At 42.3% G+C, this 11,307-nt stretch overlaps 1 long non-coding RNA gene across 1 annotated transcript; it reads left to right on the top strand.

Annotated features, from left to right (window-relative positions):
• The first annotated feature begins 1,998 nt into the window (after nucleotides 1-1,998).
• LOC311445629 lies at nucleotides 1,999-8,664 on the top strand. Its single transcript, XR_014698552.1, has 2 exons — nucleotides 1,999-5,734; nucleotides 8,113-8,664. It is a non-coding gene; the product is annotated as an uncharacterized lncRNA (long non-coding RNA).
• Nucleotides 8,665-11,307: the final 2,643 nt, after the last annotated feature.

Raw genomic sequence — 11,307 nt, forward strand, 5'->3', positions numbered from 1 at the left:
TATTGTGTTGTGTCTTTTGTTCAAGTCATAAACAGCAGTGGAGTTGTTACAATTTGTCTTAAAGGAACGTAGAAATGCAGGCCTAAGAAGGATGTGTATTATACAGATTCTGTGAATTCATGCAGCACATCGCCTTGTAGAGCAGTGCCAGAGTTTAAAATCAAGAATTTCCAGTTTGTTCCTCTGTCCTCTATAATCTGTATTTCTAGCTATAATAGGTTTTGCAATTGTAGCTCCTCTCCTCTTTTAATCTGTGATGGAACTGTTTGCAATGTACCAATCTTAATTCAGCTTGCTGCCGTTTCACAGGAAAAACGAAGAGTTTGTTTTGGTTATGATATCCAGGTTTAGCTTTTTTCTGCTGATAAAAGGCTCACAATATTTCTTTTGCCATGTACACATTCTGTAAGCAAATGACTAATACTGGACTTCATGGAAAACTTACAGAAATACTTTTGCATGCCAGCAAGTTCGTTTCAACATGAGAAAGACTTGAGGCTTTACTTTTTACTCTCAAGTGTGACTTTGGTGCTGAGAAGCAGAGAAATGATTGAAGGAGAAATAACTCTTAATAACTGGTAATATTTTGATAACTGACTTAAAAGCTCTTCAATGGATAGATAAACTTTCCACCTGCTGATGTATTTTTTTTAGTTATCTTACTAGCAGAACCCAGGGAGGATGCAAACAGTCTAAAATAATACCACATTTGCTGACTTTGCCTCTCTTATCTATCCATTCCCCGTCTGTTTAACTTCCATCACTTCACAGTTTTGACATAACATGGAAAGAATTTTTTATAATTTAGTTTGAAAAAGTTCATTCAAGGTTTTACTTGCACTTCAGATACTTAGTTTTAATTTAAACTGATGGATTGCCTGCAAAGCTTATGAAGCAGTCATTGTGAAAGAAAAATTGTTTACCCCGGACCACATAGATGCTCAAGTTTGCTGAGTTAGTTTCAGGCATTCACTTTAGATACTGGATTAGACATAAAGTTGGTTTTTCTGCAGTGCTGAAATCATAGGAATACTACAAAACTGAGGTGTTTAAAACACTTAGAATCAGCATGATCTTGCAGTAAAGTTTCCTGCTGCCTCTGAACTTGCTCCCAGTTTGTGTGCCAAGATTGGCCAGAAGTTCCTTGTTTCAAGGCCTGTCCAGTCTCTGTTTGATCAGGCCTTCCAGCAAGGTTTTGTATTGTGTTTGTAAAGTGCTGTGCTCAAGGTGCTGTATCTTTACTAAAGAACCTTTGGGATCTCACATAATTTCATTATGTTTTAACGGCATATTAAGCACTGTATAGGCCCTCTGGAAGTTTTCTCAAATGATAGGAATGTTTTTGTGACACTTTCCTGTTTATGCTGTAAGTTGTCTCCATGCAGAGCTGGTTACCATGTGGCTTATTTCTGACTTGTTTGCAAGTTGCTGTGGATCCATATGGGTGTGGGAAACTTCAGCCTCAGGCTTCTCTTGAGAGTCTGGAGTAGGGGTACTGTTGCCTCTGAACTAAGGAGGAGGATCAACTATCCCGAGTTTGGTATCTTTCTCCTTATCCGTATTCTGCCTGCTTCTTAGACACTTCAAGCTGCAACATATTTCTTTGGAAGATTATGGTATCTGCTGAGCCTAGGCACTAAATCAGGCCATGTTAATGTGTAGTTGCAGTGTAATGCAAACATTTGTTTCTGAGCAGAGAAGGCTGAAAGTAGCTCTTAGCCTTTGCTAACATGGCTGTGAACTAAAACATCTTTGGTCACACATTCTGTCTTTCCACTGTTAACGCTTGAATTTACTAGTCCTCCTCCAAGGTGACAGAACTTTCCTGTGTTTCAGTTAAAAAGACCAAAAAAAGTTTCACGTTGAATTCACTAATACAGAAAGCACATGAGACAGATGCCTTTTAAATAAAAGCCCCAAAAAAAACCAACAACAACAAAATTTGTTTTGGAGGTTTTTTCTGACATCAGAGTAAACCAAGAAGGATGTCTCAAAAAAAAAAAAGAAAAATAAAAATCTGTTGTGATTCTCCTGGAAATAATTCATTTTTCCAGCAGATAAATCTCTGAAAACACTTTCTGGAAAGACAAATACAGTCTCCAATCCAGGGAAATCTTGGCTTGGCTTACGTCCAATCCTCATTACTTTGCTTCATACACAGTAAAGGGAGATAAGTTTTAATTGGACTTGATGTTTCTTTCTGACGTATCTTAAATTAGCTGTTTCTGCCTTGGTATTAGGGTAGGACTTTAAATAAATCAGTAACTGTTTACTGCTGATAAATGCCAAGTTTACCAAAGAGTCTAAGTATTGTTGACTTGCTTCTGATCCCCTGGGACTCTGTTCATCCATGTGGATTTCAGTGGAATTCCCCCATTAAGACAAAGTGAACTGACAGCTTAAAAGCTCAGGATGAATTTGAGGTCTCTCATTGTCTTTGTAAGCAATAAATGTCCATTAAACTATAACTACCAAATTAAATTTACACCGCAGTGTTAATTATTTAAGAATTATGTTGTAATTCAAAACCTCTGCTGTTAATACTGATTGTTGCTGTTTGTATTTCAGAATTTAAGAAAAAAAAAAAAAATCACTTTATTTTCTTGTCAAAATAAGCCTATGAAATATGATGTTATATCCTAAACTTAGACTGGAAGTGGATTAGTGCTGTTTTAATGGCTTCCCGAAATTCACACCATCTGCACCAGCAGAACTACACACAGCGTGAGGTTTTACAAAACTTTGTGCAGAATCTTAACGAGGATGTCCTTCTAAAAATCAATTCTGAGTTGCATTTTCTGGTATTGTGATGTAAAATGTTCTTTGTTCCTGTGACAGGAATAGTTCAGCTCTTCTAGATCCATGAAAGGGAATGAACTGTACTTGTACTGTACAAGATGGACAGAGTTGCCCTTACATGGTTACATTGCACCAAGTCATGAAATTCTTTTCTGTTACTTACAAGGACTTGGCAGTGGCATCCTAAAGACAGCTGATTTAGCTGGGGCTATTTCAATGTCTTTGGCCAAAATTTTGTTGCACAGGCAGAGCCTGTCTACTCCTTAAAACACCTTGCTTTTTGATCGGAGCTTGTAGATGTCTCACAATGCTGATTTGGTTTCTTTTAAGGGTTTTCATGAACTACGTGGTGCTGAAAAGCTGCTTTGGACAATCTCTGCATGTTCTGATCGGAGGTCTGGGGTTAGGAGGCCACGGCATCTTCTGTTGCTGGGAGCACAGAATTAGCAGCTTCGATCGTATCAGTTTTGCTTGCAAGGTGCCAAACAGGCAAAACTCTGCCAAGGCTGAGAGAACACAACAGGCAAAATGCTTTCCTGGCATCCTTTGTGCTTTACTCATAAAAGGAGCACTGTGACTCAGAAGAAGGATACAAAAGGCCAAGGGTGTCTTTTGCCTTCGTGTATATCCATTACTGCTGCTCTGTGCTTGCAGGCTCAAACTCCCAGGCAGTGTGGAGCAGAGGCTGCCTCACCAGTGCTCCTTACAGAAAGGAAGCTGGAACAGCTTGAAAGGGTTACAGTTTATTTTCCTAAAGCAAGCAAAGGCACAAAGCTGCTGTGATACTGGAGGCTGCTGAAAGCCTAGATCGAGGCAGGACTGAGCTAAGCTGTTGCAGTGGATTTGGCAGCATTTTTGTTTTTCGGTTGGATGTTAGGGAGGGCTGTCTATTCCCATCCCGTGTTTTGTTCAGTTGCTGTCACTCTTGGTGATACGCAGAAATAAAGACACCTCTCTGATGCAAGTACTGAATAGGTTAAGGATGCTTTTGTTTTTGGTTAATGCACTGATGACGGTTTGTGTTTAGGCATCCCAGGGGGAACAGCTTCCCTCCATGTATGCTGGAGTAATCAGCCATGAAAAAAATATAGAAAACTAATTAGGATTTTTTTCCTGCTGGGAAATACACTATTGTTTAATATCAGGCAGGAGTTTCCCTTGGCTAAATCCTCAATCAGAGCCTTAGGTACTAAGAATTGAGAACTATTAATAAGGTCAAAGTGGGATTTTTTTAATGTTTTATGAGGAAAAGGGCACTTTATTTAACATCTGTTCTCAGAGAACTGATAACAAGCAAAGTGAACGTGGCCAGACGGAACCAAGTGAATTATTCTGCAGTGCACATGCCTGTGTTTTACTCTGTCAGGAAATTCTGTTCTCTAGTTTTCTTCTACTGGACTGGGATTATGAAGAAAAAAACTGAGAACATGCTGCTTCTGCTGAAGATTTGGGAACGCTTCAGTCTGGGACTGCCAGCAGCAATCATGAGATCTGTAAGCTGTTGGTAATGAGAGGAGGGAACAGAACAGGCGCTGTTTGTGGGGGCGAGCCTCCGCTTGTGCCGCTGACAGCAGAGCCTTGCTGCGCATCGCCCTCGGGCAGCAGGAGCAGAGCGGTGCCAATTACCATCACGGGCAAAACGGCCTCGTCATGGGGGAAAAGTAATGTATTGCCAACTAAAACGGAGCTGGATGTTGAGAAACAAAGGTTAAAATGCCTCCGTCTTGACTCCTCCATTTTCCAGGCTCAGCAACACTACATTCCCTGGTGCCATAGGGAAAAGCCGTCTCCAGAGCATTTCCTCTCCTCTCCTTCTCATCCTTGGTGCTCACGGGGCCGTTTCTCACACTTTTTCCCTCACATCTTGCTGCTAAATGCCATTTTGTTGTCCTTACAGGTGTCCTCAGGGCCATGGACAGGCTCCGGGGCCCTGTGGTGAGGCCGCCTGGAGCAGGCCCAGGCCAGCCGCGGCCTCTCCTCACAGAGACGCCTGTGAGGGGACGCACCCAGCACAACTCTTGTCCTGACTGAGGCACAAACGGTTAGAGTGGTTAAAATAAAAAATGTTTGGTGCTACAATTGTGATAAACTTCAGCGATGCTTCCATTTGTGTGGGGCACCTTTTCCCTCAGCAGGCTTCTGTGGTCTTCATGGAGACGCGTGTACATTTATCCCTGGTTTGTGCCTGAGAAAGCAATGGATGACACTGAAAATGTGTTTTGGCCATCCATCAGGTGCTTGATAGCGTCATGATTAAAATGTGGATCTTCAGAGTCCCAGAGCTGTAAGTGCATTTTCTGTTAACCTACACCAGATCTTCTCCTTTCCTTTCTGAACTGTTGTGAAATGCAGACAATATTAGGCTTAATAGACTGACAAATTTTTTTTACAAATTAGAACAGACTTAGCATCAATGTGGGCCACCTGCTTCATTTGTAGGTAATGAATAAAGCTGCAGCCATGGTTTTGATTTTGAGTTCTGTAGAGGCCATCACAGACAAAATCAGAAGGACGGTAAGACGTGGTGATAAGGGGCATGGTATAGTGATGGGACTCAGTAGCTCGGGTTGATGGTTGGACTAGATTTGGGAGGCCTTTCTCCAGCCAAGCTGATTCTATGTTTTCCTAAGAAAATGGAGGATATCCTTGTGCTGGGAGACCAGACTTGTTAGGGATGGAAATAAAAGTCATACTTTGCAGACATACTGTGTGCTAGGACACACCATGCTTGTCAAAATGTAGATGTTGTATACTCAGGTCACTCAACTGGCTCTACATTAAATAATTTTTTATTGATTTCCTAGGGTAATGGACCTCTAAGAAAAGCGCCTTGATCTTGCCCCATCTATCACAGCATACCAGAATGCCACACACTGACATCCCAATGCAGACTGAAATTACTGGGGCCACTCTTGTAAACTGCAACGTCTATCAGGTAAGAAAGGTTGAGAAAAATGCTTTTTATTTCACAAAACAGATTTTTCATAAAGTCATTAGTGAAACTCTATATGGTTGATAGTTGGATATTCTTTGAGCTGAGAAATGTGATAGTTCATGCCCTAGGCAAAGTATTTCAAATGTCTGAGGCTGAATGAAAATAGCACTTAAAAATAAATTGGGTAGCGCACTGGGAGGGTGACAAGAGATCATTTCTTGCACGTTGTCCCTGTTTCACTCAGTTCTTTCCCCTATGAGGGCTAGAAAGGCTGGGGATTTGAATCTCCCTTTGATTAGTTTGGCTAAAAGAAGGTGATTTCTGTGCCTGATTTCTGTTCTGGACAATGGAGACATGCTTGCAGCAAACTCCCTCTGCATTCTTAGGAAAATTGGGTCATTTGTGCTGGGTCACTCAGCCAAGCACAGGAGCCAAATCTGTGACTGTACAGCCCACTGGCTGGCTCTGCTGAGGAAATAATGACCTTAAAAAGTTGACACTGCAGTTAAGTTCAGTGTCTGCTGGTAGGTCACTTTTGCTCCTGTCTTGTGTCTGCTTTCAAGCTCTTGAAATCATCATCCCAGCATTCAGTACAGTTGCTGGTAATCTCAAACTTGGAAAAGTTTCCAGGCAGGCTGACCAAAATCTGAAGATCTAAGACTGCCTGTACCCAAAAATAAGTAAATAAAAGGAAGCTAATCCCAGATGGTGCTGATTAAAATGTGAACTACAAAAAAAATAAAAAAGAAAATTAAAAAAAAAAAAAAAAAGAGGAAAAAAACATCAAGGAAGCAGCTTTCAAGCTGCAAAGTATATTACCTGAGAGGAAGCTTGATCATTGTAGCACAGAGCTCATATTTCTGGAAACCCAGCACATCTTGACATAGCACTGCCTTTGGAGAGCCTGCATCCTGCTACAGAAGGTAATGGTGCCAATTGGGTCTTTTAATCAGATACGGCATTGATGTCTCACAAGTTGCCTTCTTGCCTAGTGAAACAAGTGTAACCACATCAGGCACAAATCCCTTCAGGGTAAAAAGAGGTCAAGTGTTAAGCTTTTCCTTACCTTTTCCCAAAAGCTGCACATGTCTAGGGAAGAGGAGTCTTTGCAGGTGTGGGACAGGCAGCACTGTGGCCAGCATTTGCTTCCCATCTTGGCTGGTAATGTGGGTATAGATTATTCTGTTACTCAACCCTTGTTGGTTTCATTGCCTTAAAAAAAAAAAAAAAAACAATAATAATATGCAGCAGTTTTCTGCTGAGCAGAGAGCTATTCCTGGTGCCCTTCCATTGAAGTGTGCATCTCAGGCATTCAAAAAAACCAGCACGCTGGCAGCAAGGCTCAGGAGACCTGATTGCTACATCTGACAGTGACATTTGTTTTGAGCAAGACCTCTCAGCTACTACATCCTATACTAGAGTTTAACCATCTCTAAAATGAATGTGGTGAAAAAAGTAGAAAACTTCAAATTGATTTGAGGGGTGATCAGAAAATGCAAGGTGAAGTGGCAGCATTATTTAAATAAACTCTTATACAAGGCAGATATACTTCAGAGAACATCTGCAGTAAACTCAGTAGAGTTGAACCAGTCAGGTGTCCTAATTTACTATTTTAAACACTTGCTGATTTTATCCTCTATGCAGCAGGGAAATTTAACACCACCTGTGAATTTTCTGGACATGCAAATAAAATCCTTTTTTTTTTTTTTCTCTCCTCTTGAATCCCAAATCATTTATGAGGGTGGGACAATTTGAGTTTTATTCTTCCTTTAGGGCATGGGTAAGGAGAGGGAGAGTCATATCAGTTGACTGCTGGAAAGGGTGACTATGATTTACAATGCTCTTGAGATAATACCTTTGGTGTTTTGGGATTCTAAAATGCAAACATAACGCTCACGGGGAGCCTGTTCTCAGTCACCCATTTCTCCTATCAGTAGCTGGAAGCTAGAAGTCATGATTGGCACAAAGGGCTGATCATTGTACAATCCATTGCTACTTGAAGGTGCACAATCTCTTTGCTACTACTTCTCTGGCCCAGTCTGAAGATTTCTTCTGAGGTAAATAGAGCCTTTAATATAAATTTAATATAAATTCACAGGATACCATTAGATTTAAAGTCCCTTCTTCATGAATTTGGACAATGACAAAGCTACACCAGAAACTCTCCAGAGGTGCTCAAAGCTGGGAAAAAACCAAGCCAAATTCCAGCAAAGGGGGCGGTAACTGATTCTGCTCCAGATAGCAGTTGTTATCAGAGAAGCTCATAAATCCACCCAATATAAACAGAGTGTCAGGCAGCATCCCGTTCTGCATTGAATGTCCCCTCAAGGGATGTACAGCTGCTTATTCTGATCAACAATTTCCATTCTATCTTTCAGATTCCCAAAAGACACCGTTTCCTGGAAAATGTTTGTGGGGGTTCTCGTTTTGAGTGTCTGTGTGGCCTTAGGGAGAAGGAGCAGAACATGTTATTTTATGAACAAACAACCCCAAACTCCTGTTTCACTGTCACTCGGTGGCTGGGAAACTCACTAATGAGGAAAGCAACATCTATTGGCCAAAACAACTTGCCAGACTTATGGAGGTTGCTTAAATGTTGGCTTTGGGATCTGATTTTCTAATCCAAAGTCTTTGTTGGAATCTAAAAAGACACATTAAGAAACAGTGCCAGCATCTCTCCTGGGACTTGGAATGAGACACTTCATAGATCCATGGTTCCTGAAGCAGCAACACACCAATACCATCAGCGTCACCCTTTTGGTGTCATCACTGCAGTTCCAGAATTCCTCTCCTTTGCAGACGAAGGTAATTTGAGAAGGACAGGAGGCCACACCATGGCAGTCTGTGCATCTTAACTCCGGCTGTGCCTCAAGCATTTGCCTTTGGTTACAGTGGCTGAATAAAAATGAGGTAGAACTTTGGGAGAAAAATTAGGTCTTCTGCTTGGGGAAAAAAAAAATTAAAAAAAAAAAAATGACAAAAAACAGAAATACAAAAAAAAAACAACACAAGAACTTTGCGTTGGAAAACTATAGATCTGCTGTTAAAGATCCAACTGTGAGAAGTTGGAAGTTGGCTGTCTCTGGCCAGTGGTTGGTCCTAGCTCCGGTGTTAGGCTGACTCTCATGCTTTGAGTAATTTTGCAGCACGTGTTTCCTGCTGCATGATAAAATAATCGTGTTTTTTTTTTCATAATAATTATCTGTGTTGTGGTCAGCCCGTCCTTTTTAGGGCATGATCATGTTTTTACTGTTGTAAAACATCACTGAAAGAAAGGAGCAGATGGCCGTGTTCTGCTCTGTAGTGAAAGGTGAAGGCAGGGCAGGCAGCGAGCTCTTCTAACTGTCCTGAAATGAGCTGCCTGCAGAAGTGCCAAACCTGTGATCTTGCTTTCATACCATCTCAACGCAGCCTCACGTAGTATGAAAGAGACCGTGCAGCAATGTGCACTGCTTCCTGTCCAGTTTACAATTAGGTTTGGAAACTGTACAATTAGGTTTTGAAACACAGAAACAAACTTCTGAGTGTCCCTGCATTCACAAACCAGCAGCAGAAATGTGCATCTCAGGGGCTGGCCAGTGCTTCAATCAGGATTTCAAGAGGCTTTAAACCTCCACATCAGTATCTGTTAGGCACACTTTTGCTCCATGCCTTAGCCAAAGAAAGATGGGAGAAGACTGCTGAGACTGCTAGGAGGAGAGACAGGCAGCAAACATTCGGACAAGTCTGTTAGTTTTAAGTTATAAAAAGTTTTTATTGGAAACGTGTTGTGCATTGCTGCACAACACGCGGCCTGTGAGGGCTTCATCTTTGTCCTTTCCATCACCTTCTGGGGTTTTAGAGCACCGCGCGTCAGAAAGCAGTAAGGCAGCTTCTTGCTGGCATGGATATGTTTGAGCATTTCTTTCGTTCTTATGGATTTCGTTGATGAGCTTCAGTCTGGAAGCTGCAAAGTTGATTTTCCTTTTTGGCTCGCGCAGTGGTTCCCTCCTCTGTGGCTCCCGAAGATTAGGGAACACCTGGACCCCTGTGAATTCACTTCTGTCACAGTCCTGATTTGGTGCACCAGCTGTGAGGTGATGTGGACTTCTCACAGCATGCTGCTGATTCTTGATGACTGCGTTAAGTTCTTTGATTCTGGAAGCCGCTGGAGGTATTGTAGATTTTGGCTGGCGTAGCGCTTCCATCTTGCGTGCCCCCACATTGACAGCTGTAAAGGAAAAAATGCAGAAGAACATGAAAAAAGAAAAATAATTAAAAAAAAAAAAAGAACAGAATGAACAAAGTGAAGAGAAATCAGTTGTTGAGGGACATGGGACATGGTATTGCCTGCTGCTTTGCCGTACCTGCATTAGCCAGGCTCAGAGCTGGCCTAGGTCTTCACCTAAGTAACCTACCAGGTGAATTCTAATCCCAGGACTAAACTGCAGAAGCAGCGCCTCAACATGGTGCTTATGGTCTCCAGGCCTATTCTGCTTGGCTATCAATTGAGCCTTTATCGTCCACAATTTTATCTATCCAGGGGCAAGCGTTTGCATGTGTTTCCAGGCAATTCTTCATATGCCCAGTTCTTTCCAGCAGCTCCACACATATTTGAAGCTACCTTCTCATCCCAAACTCCTCTCTGTGTAGCAACATATAAAGCTGTTTCTTAAGTCCCATTGAATAACTTGGAGCAATGTCCCCCATCTGCATCCTAAGAGCAGCCCCACATTTGGGGGAGTGAAGACAGTTGCCAAGAACTTGGTCCATTGTGCTCCTCTGGGAGCCTTTACTCTCGAGCCACTTCTTACCTTTTCCAGCAGCATGCTGCAGCGTGGTAGAAGCCTTCTCTCCGTTTGTCTGAGGAGTGGCATTTCCCTCCTGAGAAACCTGTGCACAAAACCTTCGCTTTACTGGGGGATTGAGTGCAACACCTAAGCATTTTCCATATTTCTGCCACCGTCTTTGACCCGCTGCAGAGCAGCAAGAATGGGAAAGCCCATTCATTACTACATTCAAACAAGGCTGCATAGGACACCATTCTAAAACTGGGTGCACTAGTTCAGGAAGCAAGCAAATCATGGGATTTTGCCCTCGAGCTCTTTAGCACGGAAGACCTCCTTGCTTAGTATTACAAATGGCATTGTTCCCTGTTCAGTTTTCTGCTCGTGCTGGGAACGAGCAACGGTGATCCTTGAGGAGGCAGTCTGCCTGTTCTCAAAGAGCCTAAGTGCAGCATTCTTTGCAGTGTCAGGAGGAGGGAATTTGAACCTTCTCTGCCCAAGGAACCGCAGGAATCTGCTCCGAATACTCCAAAGCGATGAGGAAATCAAGAAGCCAGTGGGCAGGAACTGTGTGGTTTGAAAACACCTGGACTCTTCCTGTACCTTATCTGAAGCAGCCGCTGTTTTATAACGCAGCGATTTCAAATCCTTCAGTTTGAGCAGCAAGAGCTCTAAGCTCACTGTGCATCTGAATAGGATTTTAGTATTTGGCGATAAAGAATAGTTGTTGTGGGAAAGAAACTGCCGTGTTTTGTTAACAGGAGGAGATAGGAGAAGCGCATTGCTGCTCTCTCTCACGCCTAGGGC

This window comes from Aythya ferina, assembly GCF_964211825.1.
Source record: "Aythya ferina genome assembly, chromosome: 16".
NCBI classification, from domain to species: Eukaryota; Metazoa; Chordata; class Aves; order Anseriformes; family Anatidae; genus Aythya; species Aythya ferina.